At 43.3% G+C, this 18,546-nt stretch overlaps 1 protein-coding gene across 1 annotated transcript in view; it reads right to left on the minus strand.

The window, feature by feature from the left end:
• The window catches only part of MARCHF3 (membrane associated ring-CH-type finger 3), a 262,264-nt gene extending 246,693 nt beyond the window's left edge, over positions 1-15,571 (minus strand). Inside the window, exon 1 of the mRNA XM_063961182.1 lies at positions 15,398-15,571. The gene's annotated coding sequence lies outside the window, so the exon portion shown is untranslated. The remainder of the gene's footprint in view (positions 1-15,397) is intronic.
• Positions 15,572-18,546: the final 2,975 nt, after the last annotated feature.

Here is an 18,546-nt window from a genome sequence, read left to right on the forward strand (position 1 = left end):
GGCTATATGTGAGGTATTTTTAGCCAAAAATAGGTTTTCATTGCCTCCCAGGGCGCCCCCCTCCCAGCGCCCTGCACCCTCAGTGACTGCCGTGTGAAGTGTGCTGAGAGGAAATGGCGCACAGCTGCAGTGCTGTGCGCTACCTTAAGAAGACTGAGGAGTCTTCATGCCGCCGATTCTGGACCTTCTTCTTGTTTCAGCATCTGCAAGGGGGCCGGCGGCGAGGCTCCGGTGACCATCCAGGCTGTACCTGTGATCGTCCCTCTGGAGCTAATGTCCAGTAGCCAAAGAAGCCAATCCATCCTGCACGCAGGTGAGTTCACTTCTTCTCCCCTAAGTCCCTCGTTGCAGTGATCCTGTTGCCAGCAGGACTCACTGTAAAATAAAAAACCTAAGCTAAACTTTTCTAAGCAGCTCTTTAGGAGAGCCACCTAGATTGCACCCTTCTCGGCCGGGCACAAAAATCTAACTGAGGCTTGGAGGAGGGTCATAGGGGGAGGAGCCAGTGCACACCACCTGATCCTAAAGCTTTACTTTTTGTGCCCTGTCTCCTGCGGAGCCGCTATTCCCCATGGTCCTTTCAGGAACCCCAGCATCCACTAGGACGATAGAGAAAATGCTGATGCTCTGGGGAGCTGTGTTTCAAAAAAGTTTGGGAACCTCTGATCTATGCTGCACGCACAGTGTAACAAGAACTCCGTTGCTCCAACTGAAGGTTACTGTATTACATTTATAAAATGGATATTTTGTATTGATTTCAAATATAATTGTTTACAAAAATCCAAAATATAAGGATGCTACAAAAGAATAAATGAAAAATATAATAAAAACAATATAAGACTGGTTATAGAGCTCATTAAATGCTGGTTGTTTGCTGTAATCCACATTGTACAATGTCAAAGATTAACAAATAGCAATTAACTAGCAATGCCTTAAATTTATTACCACAGGTTATTTCTGATCAGGAATTTGGCAAGAATATCTCCTGCCATTTAAATCCCATCATCACCTCTAGCACCCATTTCAGACTCTACAAACGTCTGCACACGCAGCTAAATACTGAGGGCCTCATTTAGAGTCAGGAGCAAATCCAGCTACTGGGCCTGATCCGAGAAGAGAGCAAAGCAAAATGAGCAAGCAACTGCTCCTGGACAAGCCATATCCCAATGCAAGGGGTGAAGATACAGTTCCTTTTTTGAATGCAGGGTAAATCCTGGCTGCTTTTGCATGTAGCCCACAAATATTGGACAGATTTATTTGTACACTACTGTATATTATAAATGAGATTTCAGTTTGGACACATCCCACCCAAATCTAACTCTCTCTGCACATGTTACATCTGCCCCACATGCAATGTAACATGGGGTGGGGGATGGCTAGCGCAACGAAGCCCCCTGCGGGCTCGCTGCGTTTGCCACGATGCAGGCTCGGTGGGGTTCTATTCCCACTCTATGGGTGTCATGGACACCCACAAGTGGAAATAGTCCCTTTCAGTCTGCATGCCAACTTGTCGGGATTGAGTGTGTGCAAGATGCAGGGGGTGTACATTTGTGCCTCTGAATCTGTATGGACTGAGACACTCACTTTTAGCGTCCATAGGGCCTAATTCAGATCTGATCGCAGCAGCAAACTTGTTAGCAAATGGGCAAAACCATGTGCACCGCAGGGGGGGCAGATATAACATGTGCAGAGAGAGTTAGATTTGGGTGGGGTGTGTTCAAACTGAAATCTAAATTGTAGTGTAAAAATAAAGCAGCCAGTACTTACCCTGCACAGAAACAATATAACCCACCCAAATCTATATATCGTATATCTGCCCCAACTGCAGTGCACATGGTTTTGCCCATTACCTAACAAATTTGCTGCTGTGATCAGGTCTGAATTAGGCCCATAGATGCTGAAATACCAATTGGTGTACCATTTAAACTTGCACCCTATGGCACGCAGTTTCTCCGTATGGCCTATTTTGTTAGCTGTTGAGTGTCTGCGTATACAACCACTTTCACCAACATGACAATGGCACTCCCATATAAACTATCCATGGGACTTACCGCGTAGCTGCAGTTCCCAGGTATAACACCCAAAGCTATTCAATTATTTGTGAATTTCCACATTAATTAAGCACACCAAGCTTTAACTAATAGCTCCCGGGTTAAGTGCCCGGATCTATGGAATAACCTCACACTGTTAGCCCCAGAGGGTGTACCTAATGCAAATATTTCTCTCAGATCCGGAGGCTGATCCAATCTGCCCATATGAATGCATCTTTGAGTGAATATCATGTTATATTCCACACTTGTTACCTTGTAACTTCCTTCTATGACACTATCAGTATTTATGAAATAAAATGTAAAAACAATACAATAAAAAGGCCAGAGAGGTGTTGGAGGATGAAAGGGGTGAGCAGCAGAACCACGGCGGCACCAAGCTCCCCCTGGAGCTCCGATGGATGAAGCCCTGAGTAGGGTGAATTTATTTCTCCTTACCAGGGAGTGCACAATTAATATGTCTGCAGATTTATGAAAACTATTCCACTTTTCGGTCTTACCTGTAAACAAACACATGTAACATGCATTAAGGAGAAACTATATGAAGCAACAGCCATATCCTGCTAATGATAGTGACTTGTAAAAATCAGTAGAAGAATCAATATCCTAATAGCAAATACTGATAACATCATTACTCACACTAATAAGCATTGTTTATTTGATAAACACCTCTATCTTTTGAAGATAGGCATGCTTAACAGTTGCTAGTAAATGACAAATAAAAATGTGAAGAAATGAGTAACAGGTCTGTATGAGAACATAAATAGCCAATAACTGAGACTACATCAAACATCTTGCTAAATTTGATCAAAAATATCAACTGTAACACAGCCATTTATGTCACACTATTATGACTTTGTGGTCATAATCCTCAATGCTGCAGCCCAGCTCATAAATAAATAAATAAATAAATAATAAATAAACAAACAAATAAATTAATGAATTAATAATAATAATAATAATCAACATCATCATCTTCATCATAAAAATAAATAATTGCTTTAAACTGGATCAGCCATATGCTATAATCTTATGATTGGGTATTAGGTAATACGTGCAGAGCCCCCGCTGTCAGTACACAGTGAAGGCAGGCACATTGTGCGCTGAACTGGCATTCCTGAGAAATCACCATCAACCAGAGGGGAGGCGGTCGTTAGGTCGACAAGTATTAGGTCGACATACATTGGGTCGACGACTGAAGGTCGACATGCATTAGTTCGACATGGTCACTAGGTCGACATGATCATTAGGTCAACATGTACTAGGTTGACATGAGTTTTTCACAATTTAAAAAAAAAAATCACCTTTTTCATACTTAACGATCCACGTGAACTACAATTGGGAACGGTAACGTGTGCCGAGCGCAGCACACGGTGCACTAATTGAGGTTCCCCGTCACTTTGCAAAGAAAACGACACCAAAAACAGTCGAAAAAACCCATGTCGACCTTTTTCCATGTCGACCTAATGATCATATCGACCTAATGCATGTCGACCTTCAGTGGTCGACCCAATGTATGTCGACCTAATGCATATCGACCTAATGAACCGCACCCCAACCAGAGACCTCACTGACGAATGACTTATACTCTAAAATGAATAATTTCATAGGACAAATTCAAACACAGACTTTGCATTGCTTATATTTTGTGCAGAAATTCATATCCAACGTTGGTATTATAAATGCTTTTAACTAGTAGACAATAGTGAATACACGTCTGTCCACAAGGACCTAATGCAGTGGTTCCCAAACTTTTTTGCATCACGGCGCCCTAGAGTATCAGAATTTTTTTAACGGCACCCCTAGGCCAAAAGTTTCTTATTGACAAATGCAGAAAAAAATATTAAATTATGTTTATATGTCATCAAGGTTCAATTATGTGCGGAGGAACAAGATTTGCTTCTGTTTGTCCACATATTTTATTACTGGTAGCCACAAGCACTAGTTTTGCCTATTACTGTATACTGACAATAAATAATTGAATTGGTCCTGGACCACCAATCTGAGGCACCCCTGTAAGTGTCCTGCGGCACCCCAGGGTGCCACGGCACACAGTTTGAGAATCTCTGACCTAATGTACAAGTTAAAATATTATATTTCTGTCGCAAACATTTTTATATGTATCTACAATATGAACCTAACTGATCTATGATTTTGTGAAATGGCAATAAAACTGACTTTATCATGCTTTTCTAGTATTAATGTATTAAAATAGATAATAATCTAAATATATATAAGTTTGGTAAGGGCTCCAAATAGTTTGGATACAGAATGATAGATCAGCAGTATGGTTTATCTTTGCAGTCTAAAAATCCAAAATTGTCATACAGAAAAAAATCAAAAGCTCCAAACATTATCTTTTCTATAATCAGGATGTTGTTTGCCTGTAACATAAAAAATAAGCATTATGTTCTGTCTGCCTTTGGGTAGCGTGGTCCTGCTATTCTAAGAAAACAATATTGATCTAGCAAACAGACACATACATCCATAAATTACACCTGTTTTGCTCTGTCGCTCTATCAAAAACTGCAAACTATTTGCTCGAATAGATCTGAACAAATCAATGTAGAAAATTGTACTGTTTAGTTTTTACGTGTGAGAACCTGCTAATGGTTAGACGAGTGCTGTCGTATGTCTGGCATTTTAACTTTTCACATAGTTTGGGGCTAATTCTGCTGTTTGTTTTACTATAGAAAGACACAAGGAGCATCTTTGGGACGTGCCTGGCACTCATCTTCCTCTTCTCGTGCTCCCCTGGATTTGTCACATGTGCCGGAAGCAGTGATCTCCAGACCGGGTGTGGTATTGAAAGTCGACAGTAACTAAGTCGACAATGTCTAGGTCGAACACTATTGGTCGACAGTAACTAGGTCGACAGGGTGTCTAGGTCGACACGGTCTTTATGTCGACATGTTCTAGGTCGACAGGTCAAAAGGTCAACATGAGTTTTTAATGTTATTTTGGTGTCGTTTTCTTCGTAGAGTGACCGGGAACCCCAATTAGTGCACTGCGTCCCCTCGCATGGCTCGCTTCGCTCGTCATGCTTCGGGCATGGTGCCTTCGCTCCGCTACCGCTTCGCTCGGCACAGATTACCGTTCCAATCGTAGTCCACGTGGATCGTTAAGTATGAAAAGGTTCAAAAAAAGAAAAAAATTGTGAAAAACTCATGTCGACCTTTTGACCTGTCGACCTAGAACATGTCGACCTAAAGACCCTGTGGACCTAGACACCCTGTCGACCTAGTTACTGTCGACCAATAGTGGTCAACCTAGACATTGTCGACCTAGTTACTGTCGACTTTCAATCCGGATCCCCTCCAGACCAGGCCTACTACAGCACTGGTATAATTTACATGGGCAATTCTAGGTTTTAAAGATTATTCCCTGTAATTGCTGATACTGAAATTGTCTGTGATTATTGCTAGTAATCATCTGCACAGTACCGTATACCCAATTCTGTGTATTCAATGCAATTCTCTGTGTTTCATAAATAAATATTTATTGAATCAGAAGTATTTAAGCAAAAACATATATAAGTGGAATTCAGTTGCTTTTTGCACTTATAAGCAATGGCGCTTGACAGAGCTATTCAATTGTTTTCAATTGTGACACTTGTTAAGTCCAAATGCACCGGGTTTAGCTGCATAAAGCAGCTAAACCTGTCTAAAGTACAGGAAACACTGCAGCTCACAGGGGCTCTCATTCCGAGTTGATCACTCGCTAGCTGATTTTAGCAGCAGTGCAAACGCTAGGCCGCCACCCTCTGGGAGTGTATCTTAGCTAGCAGAAGTGCGACCGAAAGGATCGCAGAACTGCTCCAGAAAAAGATTGTGCAGTTTCTGAGCAGCTCGAAACTTACTCCTAGCTAGCGATCACTTCAGACTGTTCAGTTCCTGATTTGACGTCACAAACACGCCCTGCGTTCGATCAGCCACTCCCCCGTTTTCCCAGCCACTCCTGCGTTTTTATCGGGCATGCCTGCGTTTTAACACACACTCCCCGAAAACGGTCAGTTTCCGCCCAGAAACACCCACTTCCTGTCAATCACTCACCGATCAGCAGTGCGACTGAAAAGCTTAGCTAGACCTTGTGTGAAACTGCATAGTTTTGTGTGAAAGTACGCAGTGCGCACCATACGCATGCGCAGAAGTGCCGCTTTTTCAACTAATCGCCGCGCTGAGAACGAAAGCAGCTAGCGATCAACTCGGAATGAGGGCCAATACCCACTATAATGAGGATTGTACTGAGCCAAAGCCTGCCTGAATAATACCTTATGTGACATGTATATGCTCAGAATTAAAGCAGCAATTTTTGTTTTACTTAGTATAGATTTATTCTGGACTACTATGTCAACCAATCACATGGCACATGATATTGTGAGAATAGATGCTTTGGAAAATTATTCTGAGCTCTGTGCAATGGGATATCTCCCTTTCCCCGCCATTACATGAAATGCAGAGAACCTGCACAGACTGTGGTTAGTTTGCCCTCTAGAGAGATTTTGAAAAGGAGAGTAATTTGTAGAAAAATAGCTGGAGAAAATGCATGTCAATTTGCTATTTAAAGAAGATGGAAAAAAAAATATTTTAGGTTTGCTATTTTAAAATACCCCTGGAAATTAAAATATAAAGAAACATGCACTCATGGGTTGGAATTTGCATGGTTTTGTAAGGGCTTTAGGGTTCAACAGAAACTTTGGCTTCCACATTGTCAGATGTACAGACTCAAGAATAACCAATGTTTTATAGTACTAGTTGACCTTTGATCAGGTCAGTACCAACTTTTGTATTTGTGCCTATTTTTAAATGTGGGTGAGTAAGGTATAGTTAATATATAATATCTCTCATGTGTAGGTACTAATGCTCTCCACGCACTCTGCAATGGAGCAAGCGCAATGCTCATTCTATCCCAGTGGATGATTAAGAGAGTGAGCAATTGCAATGACTATTAAACAACACAATAATGTTTGGCTTTACTTTGTTCATACTGTATGTTTGTTCAATACCAATGACTGATACAAGCCATTCTCAGGAAGTGGCAAGTGTTTTTGGGGTCAGATCTTTGAATATCATTTGATCTATTCTTGTATGTTGGCAGCATCAGTCATAGGGGTAAATTTACTAAGATGGGAGTTCTATATAAGATAGGATGTTGCCCATAGCAACCAATCAAATTCTACTTCTTATTTATCTAGCACCTTCTAGAAGATAATACCTGGAATCTGATTGGTTGCTATGGGCAACATCCCATCTTATATAGAACTCCCATCTTAGTAAATTTACCCCAATGTATATAAACTAATGAATGGGGGGGGATTCAATTATGTGCCAGGAGGAGTCACCTGGCGAATCCGCCTGACACTGCTGCACTTTACCACTGCGGGGATCTCGCTCAAAGGTGCTCGCTGTCCCATAGGCAGCAAACACTTTTAGGTGAATCCGGCATTTGGCCAGCCGGACGAAGGGGGCGGTTTGCCACTATTGGCATAGAAACACCACTACAACGGCTGATTCGCCCCCTTCTCATCTAATTGAATATCCCCCCATGGACACTAGATGGCCACATGTAATGCTGCACTTCATCTTGAAACAAAAAAGCTAAATATACTCTCAAGATCAAAATGTATGTGCCTAGCAGTATTTTAGGAAGATACGTGAAAGTTGTTATTCAACAGGTCAATTAACATACTGAAATGTTAGGAGAATGGACATTCTGAGGGTAATACAACTGTTTTATGGGCGGTGCTAATTTAGTGTTCACTCTAGGCTGTTTTAGCAGGGCGCCGTGCCCTGCCCGTTTTTTAGCAGGCAAAACCCGCCCTGCCCCTTTTGCGGCGCCCTACTAGAAAAGCCGCCCGCTTCCTGCCCTCCCGGCGTGTATAGATGCCGTGCGCATGCGCGCGGCATCCATTCACGCATTGGGAGAGGGCTGGGGGAAGCCCAGCACCGACGGAGGTGCTGGGCACGCCCCCAACAGTGAGATCACCGGCCACAGACGCTCTCTATAGTAGCGTCTGTGGGCCGCACCGCCCCCTAAAATGACGTAGGCATGGCCACACCCCCTAATTTGGGTGGCCGCGCCCCCGTTTCTGTGCCCCCGGAGTCCGGCGCCCAGCCCCTTTTCACTCCTAGAGTGAACACTATAATTAGTGGGTGTCTGACGGAGAATTTAATTGTTGCTCCGTTTGGGCGCTAATGCAGCAGGTGGACGCATTTCTGCTTGCAGCCTCCTGAGGTGGTGAGCAGAAATGTGCAAAAAGCCCATCGTTTAGGTGCGCTAACCTGGCCTTTAGATGGGTTTTGCCACTTTATGTTTCTATACCCAGTGGGGTAGATGTATTGACCTGGAGAAGGCATAAGGAAGTGATAAACCAATGATAAAGCAGTGTTAAGTGCAAGGTGATAATGCATCAGCCAATCAGCTCCTAACTGTTAATTTACATATGAGAGCTGATTGGCTGGTGTGTTTATCACCTTGCACATATCACTGGTTTATCACTTCCTTATGCCTTCTCCAGGTTAATACATCTGCCCAGTGTTTTTAGGCACGACAACCTTGATAATTAATGGGCACTGAAAAATTATTGAAATTCACCATCAGGCACCCATTAATTAGCCCCAAAAAAAAAACTATTTAATTTCCTTACTTACACTGCACAATACAGCTCTGTGAAGACACACAGGGCGGTATTCAAATAATATATCACGACCATCTGCTTTCTAAAATGATCTCCGTTATCGCACATATCGTACCCATAGTAATCAGGTTAAGCTGCATAACGGGTTGGGTGCCTTCACTGCCCAAAGGTAGCAAGCTGAAATTATGATACCATGCCCCCGAGGGCAAAAATAGAACGGGTGTGGAAGGGGGTAAAAAGAATTGAATACCGCCCACAGAGTCACATTTCTTGTTTGTGGAAATGTCTCCCAAGATGAAAAAATAAGTGCACCATACAGGTGCAATAGAGAAATACATTAATAGCAAGATTTAATTAGCTGTCTACGTATAAGCGCCAATTACAGCAGGCCGATCTGTGCTCCTCCACAGCCTCTGCGATATATCCTGTGAAACCACAGGATGCTGTTCCGGCAGTGCTTGCGGCTATTTGAATTTGCTCATTAACCGCACACATCAGGTCGAAAACATCTCACATTACACTAACAATTATCACTGATAAGTACAATTTATTATTGGACTATAATATCTGAATTCTTTCCAAACAAATATATAATATGAGAAATATACAGGATAGGCTGCTAGTCAGTTAAATAAAGCAGCAAACTGAAATAATTCAGAAATAAAACAATAAAACATCCGAGAACTCTTAATACCCTGTCCCTTTTGTGTGCGCAAAATAATGGTCTAGCCACACTTATATAATAATGGAAATGATTAAACTTTCAGCCATGTTTTGAGTAACTTAGGGCCTGATTCAGAGATAGACCGAAGTTCAATGCGGCATGCAAGCAGCACTAAATTCCTGTCCGATGTGTAGGAGGGTCATGCAGAAGACGTCTCCGTAGAAAAGACATCTCCTGCATGTAACTTCGATTCCAGCACTGCAACTGACGTCGCAAGCTGGGAGCCAACATCGCAACCTTCCCCGCCTAAGACTCAACTGGCGCAGCTGGCCAATGGAAGCAGGGCCTGCAAGGCCAGGAAGAGAAGCCCCTGTTTCTAGGAACGTAGCCCTCCCTCCGCCTCCCCCCCCCCCCCCCCCCAATGCTGCTGCATGTCATTCAGGCAGTGGCAGAGGGAATCTCTCTCTGTATAACAGCACAGGGCCCGTTCTGCCAGCTGCAGATTCCCGATAACCACGAATCTGTGCAGAACTCGGAATCAGGCTCTTAGACTGTTCTTGCTTAAGCTGCTATTATATATGCAGTGGGAAATAAAATAGGGGGTTGGTATCACATTCCAAAATAGGAAAGGTTATTATTTATTTATTTATTTAATTAATAGTTACTTATATAGCACCAGCAAAAAACAAAACTTGGTAATAACAGACAAAGAGGCAAGCTTACAATCTATGGGCTGTGTCACAACAGCTTTGTGCCGTGTGTAATGCTGTGCACATGTGCAGCAGCAGGAGCGTCTTGAAATAAAAAAACGCTGTGTGTGAAAGCTTCCATGCACACACTCGGTTCACTGCCTACAAGGACAGCACGGCCCCGGCCCGGCAACCGGACTTTTCACTGGATATTTCCGGCTGCAACCTGGCAGCAGGGCCGGCGCCGTGCTGTGTGAAAGGACCCTACACCATACATCATTAATTAGAATACCGGCACGGCAAAAATCCATCCGGCTTTTTCCCGTCCGGCAAAAACCGTTGCGTGTGAAACAGCCCTTAAGGATCGCCCTTCCCTCATTTTTCACAGACTCTTTTCTCGCCCTTCAATTTTCTTTACATTTTTCTGGAGTTATCACTAATGGTATGCGAACAAATGGTCGAGAGTGACCATGTTGACAGTCTTAATGTCAAAAGGCACCATGTCGATATATTCAGAATCAGAATGTGGACATATTCATAATGTCAACATGTGAAATGTCAACATTCTGAGTATGCCGACAGGCTGCGGAGGAATGATAGGGGTAGGCTTGCGGGGGGAAGTTAGGGGAAGGGCAGGGGGAAGAAGGATAGGAGCAGGCTGCGGGGGGGGGGGGGGGGGATAGGAGCAGACTGCGGGCGGAGGTTAGGGGTAGGCTGCGGGGGAGGTTAGGGGTAGGCTGCGGGGGAGGATAGGGGTAGGCTGTGAGAGGAGGTTAGGGGTAGGCTGCGGGGGAGGATAGGGATAGAACAAAAACAATGAGAGGATAGATCAAAGGCGATAACAAAGCAAATAAAGTGATAGATATACGTCACATGTTATGAAGTCCTTCTCTGAATGGTCACTCTTTAAATCGTCTCATATCATCTAGGTATTAGACATGGAAAAAAAGAAACAGTACACATGCATGGGTGGTATTGCATAAAAAAACTGATTGAACAGCCCGTAAGTGTCCAGAAAGGGAAAGCCTAAAGTGCCGGACCAGATTTGATAGAAGATGAGGATAGTATCTCGCCACCACTCCACTATACTCGTGGACGTACCGAAACTCACATAAAAATTGGTAAGAACAGATGTATAAAGGTATCTGTTAATGCTATATCCCACGTGATATAGGGCAGAAAGGAGGCTACTACAAATAACGTACCCCACTCACTTATAGAGGGGGATTAATCCCACGTATCAAGGTATCTTTCAAACCAGGATCAGGAATGACATCCAGGATAATTCAACAGGTTTATTTATAAAAAAAAGTCCATAAAACAGCAATCTGAAACTTTTCTATGTTGCTTCCACTCTCTAGTTTGTACAAAAACATGCAGGTCAGGTTCTATAATAGACAAAAAAGTGATGTAATCCGGTTTTACACCAGTACTGTCATGCTGCGCAGCATGACAGTACTGGTGTAAAACCGGATTACATCAGTTTTTTGTCTATTATACCTGACCTGCATGTTTTTGTACAAACTAGAGAGTGGAAGCAACATAGAAAAGTTTCAGATTGCTGTTTTATGGACTTTTTTTTATAAATAAACCTGTTGAATTATCCTGGATGTCATTCCTGATCCTGATTTGAAAGATACCTTGCTACGTGGGATTAATCCCCCTCTATAAGTAAGTGGGGTACGTTATTTGTAGTAGCCTCCTTTCTGCCCTATATCACGTGGGATATAGCATTAACAGATACCTTTATACATCTGTTCTTACCAATTTTTATGTGAGTTTCGGTACGTCCACGAGTATAGTGGAGTGGTGGCGAGACACTATCCTCATCTTCTATCAAATCTGGTCCGGCACTTTAGGCTTTCCCTTTCTGGACACTTACGGGCTGTTCAATCAGTTTTTTTATGCAATACCACCCATGCATGTGTACTGTTTCTTTTTTTCCATGTCTAATACCTGGATGTTGTGAGACGATTTAAAGAGTGACCATTCAGAGAAGGACTTCATAACATGTGACGTATATCTATCACTTTATTTGCTTTGTTATCGCCTTTGATATATCCTCTCATTGTTTTTGTTCTCTATTGTTTGATCTGTTATTTGGACGGATCTGTTGAGGATTTAGATTGGGCTGACAACCTGTTGCGCCAGAATTTACCCTATTGTGTTCTCTTTTGTATGAGGATAGGGATAGGCTGCGGGAGGAGGTTAGGGGTAGGCTGCGGGGGAGGATAGGGGTAGGCTGCGGGAGGAGGTTAGGGGTAGGCTGCGGGGGAGGATAGGGTTAGGCTGTGGGGGGAGTTTAAGGGTAGGCTGTGGGGGGAGGTTAAGGGTAGGCTGAGGGGGGGAGGTTAGAGATAAGCCGGGGAGGTTGGGGGTGTGGCGGTGAGGATTGGTGGTTTAGGAATAAGGCAGGCATACTTACCAAAACGCAGGAGAATCAAATAACTCTGCCGAAACTGTTCCTCACTTGACCACCAGGACCCATAAGAAGACTACGGTGCTGCTGGGACCAAGTAAGTGACCACTAGGAAACCAGGGACGTTAGGTCTACATTTTATCATGCCGACAAAGTCGACATTCTATCATGTTGACACTGCAGCTATGCCGTTATTCTGGTGTTGACACAGGAACTGTGGAAATTACATACCACATGCATCAATCACGTACAGGAGGACTGATTCGGAGTTGGGAGCATAAAGCTAAATAGAAAAGCAACTATCTTTGCGCCTGCACCAAACAACGTTGCAATGCAGTCGGGGAAAAATACATTTACTTTTTGCCTGCAGGATAAATAATGTCTGCTTTTACAATACTAATTTTTACACTCAAATTTAGATATTCGTTTGAACATGCCCCTCTCAAATCTAAATCTCTGCACGTTACATCTGCCCCACCTGCAGTGTAGCATAGTTTTGCCAAGGAGCTAAGTTTTTTGCATTTCTTTTCTTTGCTGTCAATTCAAAATCAGTGCCAGTATGCCCATGTGATATGGGTGCATGGGCGAGAGATGTGTAAAGGAAGATTCCAATGATATGCAAGTTTTTTAGAATTTGGATGGAAAGTAGGTTGTAAAGGTGTGTGTGCACAATTCGCCAGTTTGAGCGGAACTTCTGGTCGGAAGTGTAATCAAACGTAAAATTGCATCGAAAATATGACTGTACAAGTGTGTACCTAGCTTTAGTTGTCTGCACACTACTACTGATTACACAAACAAGGTGTAACGAAATGTGCAATTGTACAAGATATTAAGAGCTATCACAGTATCGTCAAAATATTAATTAAACCTGATCCTTTAATAAGCTGCCCATCGTCACTCACCAATGCAATAGTTACAGTAGCACAGTATACAACCTAGCCTGTATACATTGCTTCCTTTTGCTCCACCCTGAGAAACAATTAGCATTATATTTACACTCCACCCGCATGCAATACATGAGCTAAAGATAGGCACAGGAGAAAAACACAGCATTGAGTCCATATTATGCTAAGACTCTATGATAACAGTGTTATTCACACACTTTAGGTCTAGAAATGATAAATTGGTCCTCAAGGTCATCTGCACTGCGTCCCAGTGTTTGACAGGCATAGGTTATGTAGTCACAAATTACCGCTATGTGCAAATGTTTGGAGTTTATATGGTGACTTATTACCAAGTCACACTTGGCAGAGCTCCTTTGCTAATCTCTCATGCGCTCGCAGCTAAAAGCATTGATAAGGAGGTCTGCATGTATGGGAGTTTAAAGTAGATTACAGCGGCATGGGGCATAGTTTATATCAAAGTATTAGACAATATTTTCCAGCCAATTACCCGTATGACAGAAAGTAGACTATGCAGGTAATAAGATAGATGATGACCTTATGTTTCTCATTTCATTCTTTACAAATCATTTATCAAGGGCAATGAAGTGAACGTGGACGTATTAACAATGCACATTTGCTTTAACATTAAATCGATTTATGTGGTAACATTTCAAGATTGCATACAAGTGCAGTTTGGCATCCACTCTGTTAATACATTCCAGCATAGGGAAACTGGGGAGATTCACTTTTACACGGATACATTTTCTCATTATTCAGAGTTTGTCCATTATTGAATATTTACATATACATATCTGTCCTATTAATACAGTAAACTTTCAAAGGACCACTGAGGGTTAACAGGGAAACCTGGAGATATCATTACCAGGATCTCCAACCTTGTATACCTGATGACATACAGTAAGCAATGTAATCTAAATGGGCCATCAATGAGACCTACAATGGAGACTGTATCTGCCAGTACAGTGGAGAGGTTGGACAGGTATTATAGCAAGAAAAGTATTACAAAGACAGACAGGCACACAATACAGAGTCCTGAGGATACAGCAAAGCACCATTGCCGTATATACATTGGATGTTTGAATGCATAGAAGCCACATTTCAAGAACAAGCAAAAATAAAAATTTCTGTTAAAACTTTCTCCTGTGATAACAAGTCATGTGACGGATATATGTTCCAGGGAACAGAGATCACAGTTATCTTCTATGTGGGCATTTGGCACAGACAGATCACAGTTACCTTCTATGTGGGCATTTGGCACAGCCAGATCACAGTTACCTTCTATGTGGGCATTTGGCACAGACAGTGTGGACTGCATTTATACAACATAGTATAAAACAGAAGATGTTCAAAGTCAGGGCTCGTCTGCGCATCCCCTCGGCCCTTTCATTCACCATTGATTGTTATGTTTTAACAGATGGGTCTCACTGCCTGGGTTGTAAAGCAGCAACGGCAGCAGGAGTGAGGGAATGTGCATTCACTGGGCTGTAGCTGAGCAATCGTAAAGTTTAAGGACAGTCAGGCAGACCTAGACAAGAGGAGGCTACAATCCCAGACACCAACAAAGATCAGACCCCCTCCTGTCTCATTCATGGGAGAAGTTCAAGATTAACACTCAACTTCAGCACATGAGCAAGCTGTACCTGCCCAGCCACATCATCATCATCATCATCACCATCACCATCACCATCACCATCATCAGACACAGGCTAAACATTTACCCAGATGTGTCAGGATGCAACGCTGTCATTGATGGCAGCTTTTCCCAAGTAACAAATATGCACAACAATATCTACAACCGAAACATACTCCACTATCACATGGATACACAAAGCACACAAATATACACAAAACACTTCCATAAATAATGAGCCAACGTAATGCACTGTGCACAGGAGAAGTATGTATAATTACATGTATAAAAATACAGATATATATATATATATATATATATACACACACACATACACACACACACACACACACACACACACACACACTATACGCGCACACACAGATATATATTTCTGTAACTCACCTCTGCAAATCAGCACATGTTCAGTACAAGAGGAGTGTGATGTAAATAAACCTTCTTGATTTGCCTCCTAAAACAATGTAGAGCAATGTAGCAGCAGCAGCAGAGGCTATAGTCTCACTTCTCACTGCTGCTGCTGCGGCTGCCGGAGCTAGGAGCTCTGTCAATTCATTGAGCTGCCGGAGAAGAGGCTGGGACATGGCTCTGACTGACAGCTATAGGAGCTAATCACAGCTTACGCCTCATGTAGACAGCATCAGAGTGGGCGGGCCCCCAGCAGGGATTCATTCAGGACTGCAGGCTGTGGGAGAGTGGTGTCAAGTGAGGAGGTGTGAGCTAGAAGTCTCCTGCACTACTGATAGGGGGAATGTGGACCCCTGCTGGACACAGACACCAGGTAAATTCATGCAATTGCAGTTGATGCTGGAAAACTTTTTTAATATATTGCCGATATTAAATATATATGAACTCAAATGTATATATTGTCTAGTTTGCAAAACTGTTTTTATCTTTCTACATTACTCTTGTCCTTCTTTACTATATGACTAATATATGTGGAAAACAGATGAAATAGCATACAGACAAAACAGCATTTTGAACGTAAAAAACACACAAAACAAAAAACATTGATTTGCCGTTCTTTTTGCCCTTCCTAAGATGGATTTCTGGCAATTTTGGAAATTTACCACAAAGAGTGCACACTCTTCAAAGCCTTGGATACAAAGATATAAAAAAAAAAATCTCAACCAGTCTGTTCGACACACGTTTTTCATATTTTTGGGTGACAAATTTTCCCTTCCAGCACGTGGAACCCCAATTGGTGCACCCAGTCCGCTCACATAGTTTTATTTATAATGGAGACGTTCAGCATTGTATAATTTGCAGCAAAAGTCCTGATTCCGAGATGGATGCTACTATGACTGCAATCAGTGCCGTAACTAGAGATTTTAGCGCTGTGTGCAAGGAACAGCATCGACGCACCCCCCATTTAAAATAGGGCCAGTGCGTGCCAAAAACAGAGGGGCGTGGCCACAAAATAATACCGATTCATATTACGTGGCACAGTAGTCTCCAGTATTCAAATTACATCGCACAGTAGCGTCACACACATTACACCAGGTAGAGCCCATTTTACACATTACTCCAGGTAGTGCCCCTATCACACATTACGGCCTGCAGAGTCCCCTTTTACACATTATGGCAGGCAGAGCCCCTTTTTACACATTACGACAGACAGAGCCCCCTTTTACACATTACCGCATGAAGAGTTCGCTTTTACACATTATGGAAGGCAGAGCTCCCTTTTACACATTACGGCGGGTGGAGTCCCCTTTTACACATTACGGCGGGTAGTGTCCCCTTTTGCACATTACGGTGGGTGGAGTCCCCTTTTACACATTACGGTGGGTAGAGTCCCCTTTTGCACATTATGGCGGGTAGAGTTCCCTTTTACACATTACTGCGGGTAGAGCCCCCCTTTACACATTAAGACAGGTAGAGTTACAAGTGGGAGAGAAAGAGAGTGGTGAGAAGGAGACAGAGAGGGGTGGATCACATGGGACACACGCACGCACATACACACACACACACACACACACAAAACACACTCTACCTACAGTATGTGAAGATGGCAGCGGCTCAAGCATCCCCTGCCCGGCTCCCAGAATCCCATGCGCGGCTGCCTGCATGGAGGAGGTGGGGCTCCGGCCCGGGCTGATGCAGGGACACTGCTGCACTAGAGGGGAGGAGCGGGGTGGAGCACACAGGGAGACCGAGCAGCGCTGCCAGCTATAATGTACAGCAGCAGCTTTGCATCCGGCAGAGGAGCCGGGCGCAACACTACTGTTATAGTGAACAGCGCTGCAGCTGGTGGTAGCCAATGAGTGTGGATGCGGATGGTGCGCCCACAGCGCAAATGCGCTGTGAGCGAAGCACCATCTGCCCACACCTAGCTACGACTCTGACTGCAATACTGTAGCTGTCGGAACACAGGGAGCTATAATCAGGGCCAGATTAAGCCTTAGGGGTGCTGGGGCACTTAAGACAGGGGAGCCCTGTTGGAACGGATGGGTGAGGGATATATTAGATTGTGCATACCTCCCAACATGACCCATTCCAGGAGGGACAAAATGCTCTCTACCTGGACTTTCCTCTTAATATATGATTGGCGTCACCTTTGTTGAAGTATTGATTTATTGATAAGAAAGGTATTTCAATACAGGTGATTGCAATCATAACTTAACAAGGAAGTCCAGGTAGAGAGCATTTTGTCCCTCGTGTAATAGGTCTTGTTGGGATGTATGAATTGTGTATATTAGATGTAAACTAATAGTTTAATAATACTGATTAGCTCCACCTAATTGAAAGACAACTATTTCATATCATTTTCTTGTAGTGGAACAAAGACAATTTAAACAACCTTACAATACACATAGAAAAATAAAATCTATAATTTATCTTGTCACATACAAGAATAACAGTAGCCTCTGTACCACTTACACACTAGGACAGGATTCAGGAGGTCTCACTCTAGACCCTCATAGATAACAGGTTACACAGGACCCAGACACTCATTGAGGAGAAGAGGGGGGGATCCCTGTGTCACTTACAGCTCTCTCCAGCCTCCTTTATCTCCACTGGTTGGAAATCTGATGCTCCTTTATCTCTGCCTGTACTGCATAATGTCCTGCTCGCATTCTGACTGCCTGGTTCTGCTGCTGCATAAGAGGGAGAGCTAGTGATGTCAGTGTCCTCCGGCTGGGGGCCCCCCTGACAAAAGGGGGCCTGGAGTATAGTATGCCCTGCACACTTCTCTTAATCTAGCTATGGTGATAATATGCTGTCAGCGTTCCCCTTGTGCCTCAGTGAGTGATTGTGAGCACATGCACTGAGGCTCCTACTTCCACTGACTGTAGACAGTGCAACTGTGTCTGTGGTTCCGAACACTCCACCATCGGGGCACTATTGCTCGAACTATTGACACTTTCTCAGATTCCTATAAACATGGCCTCTATGGATGTGGATCTGTGTTGGGAATACAGCCATGTTCACTTACACACCTGTGACATTCCCATGAGACTGCCTTTTTTTTTTTTTTTTTTGCAAGCACTTCAGGCCAGCCCCCAAACACCACCCAGGAACACCCATGGTTT

The sequence above is a fragment of the Pseudophryne corroboree genome, chromosome 1, assembly GCF_028390025.1.
Source record: "Pseudophryne corroboree isolate aPseCor3 chromosome 1, aPseCor3.hap2, whole genome shotgun sequence".
Classification (NCBI taxonomy): domain Eukaryota; kingdom Metazoa; phylum Chordata; class Amphibia; order Anura; family Myobatrachidae; genus Pseudophryne; species Pseudophryne corroboree.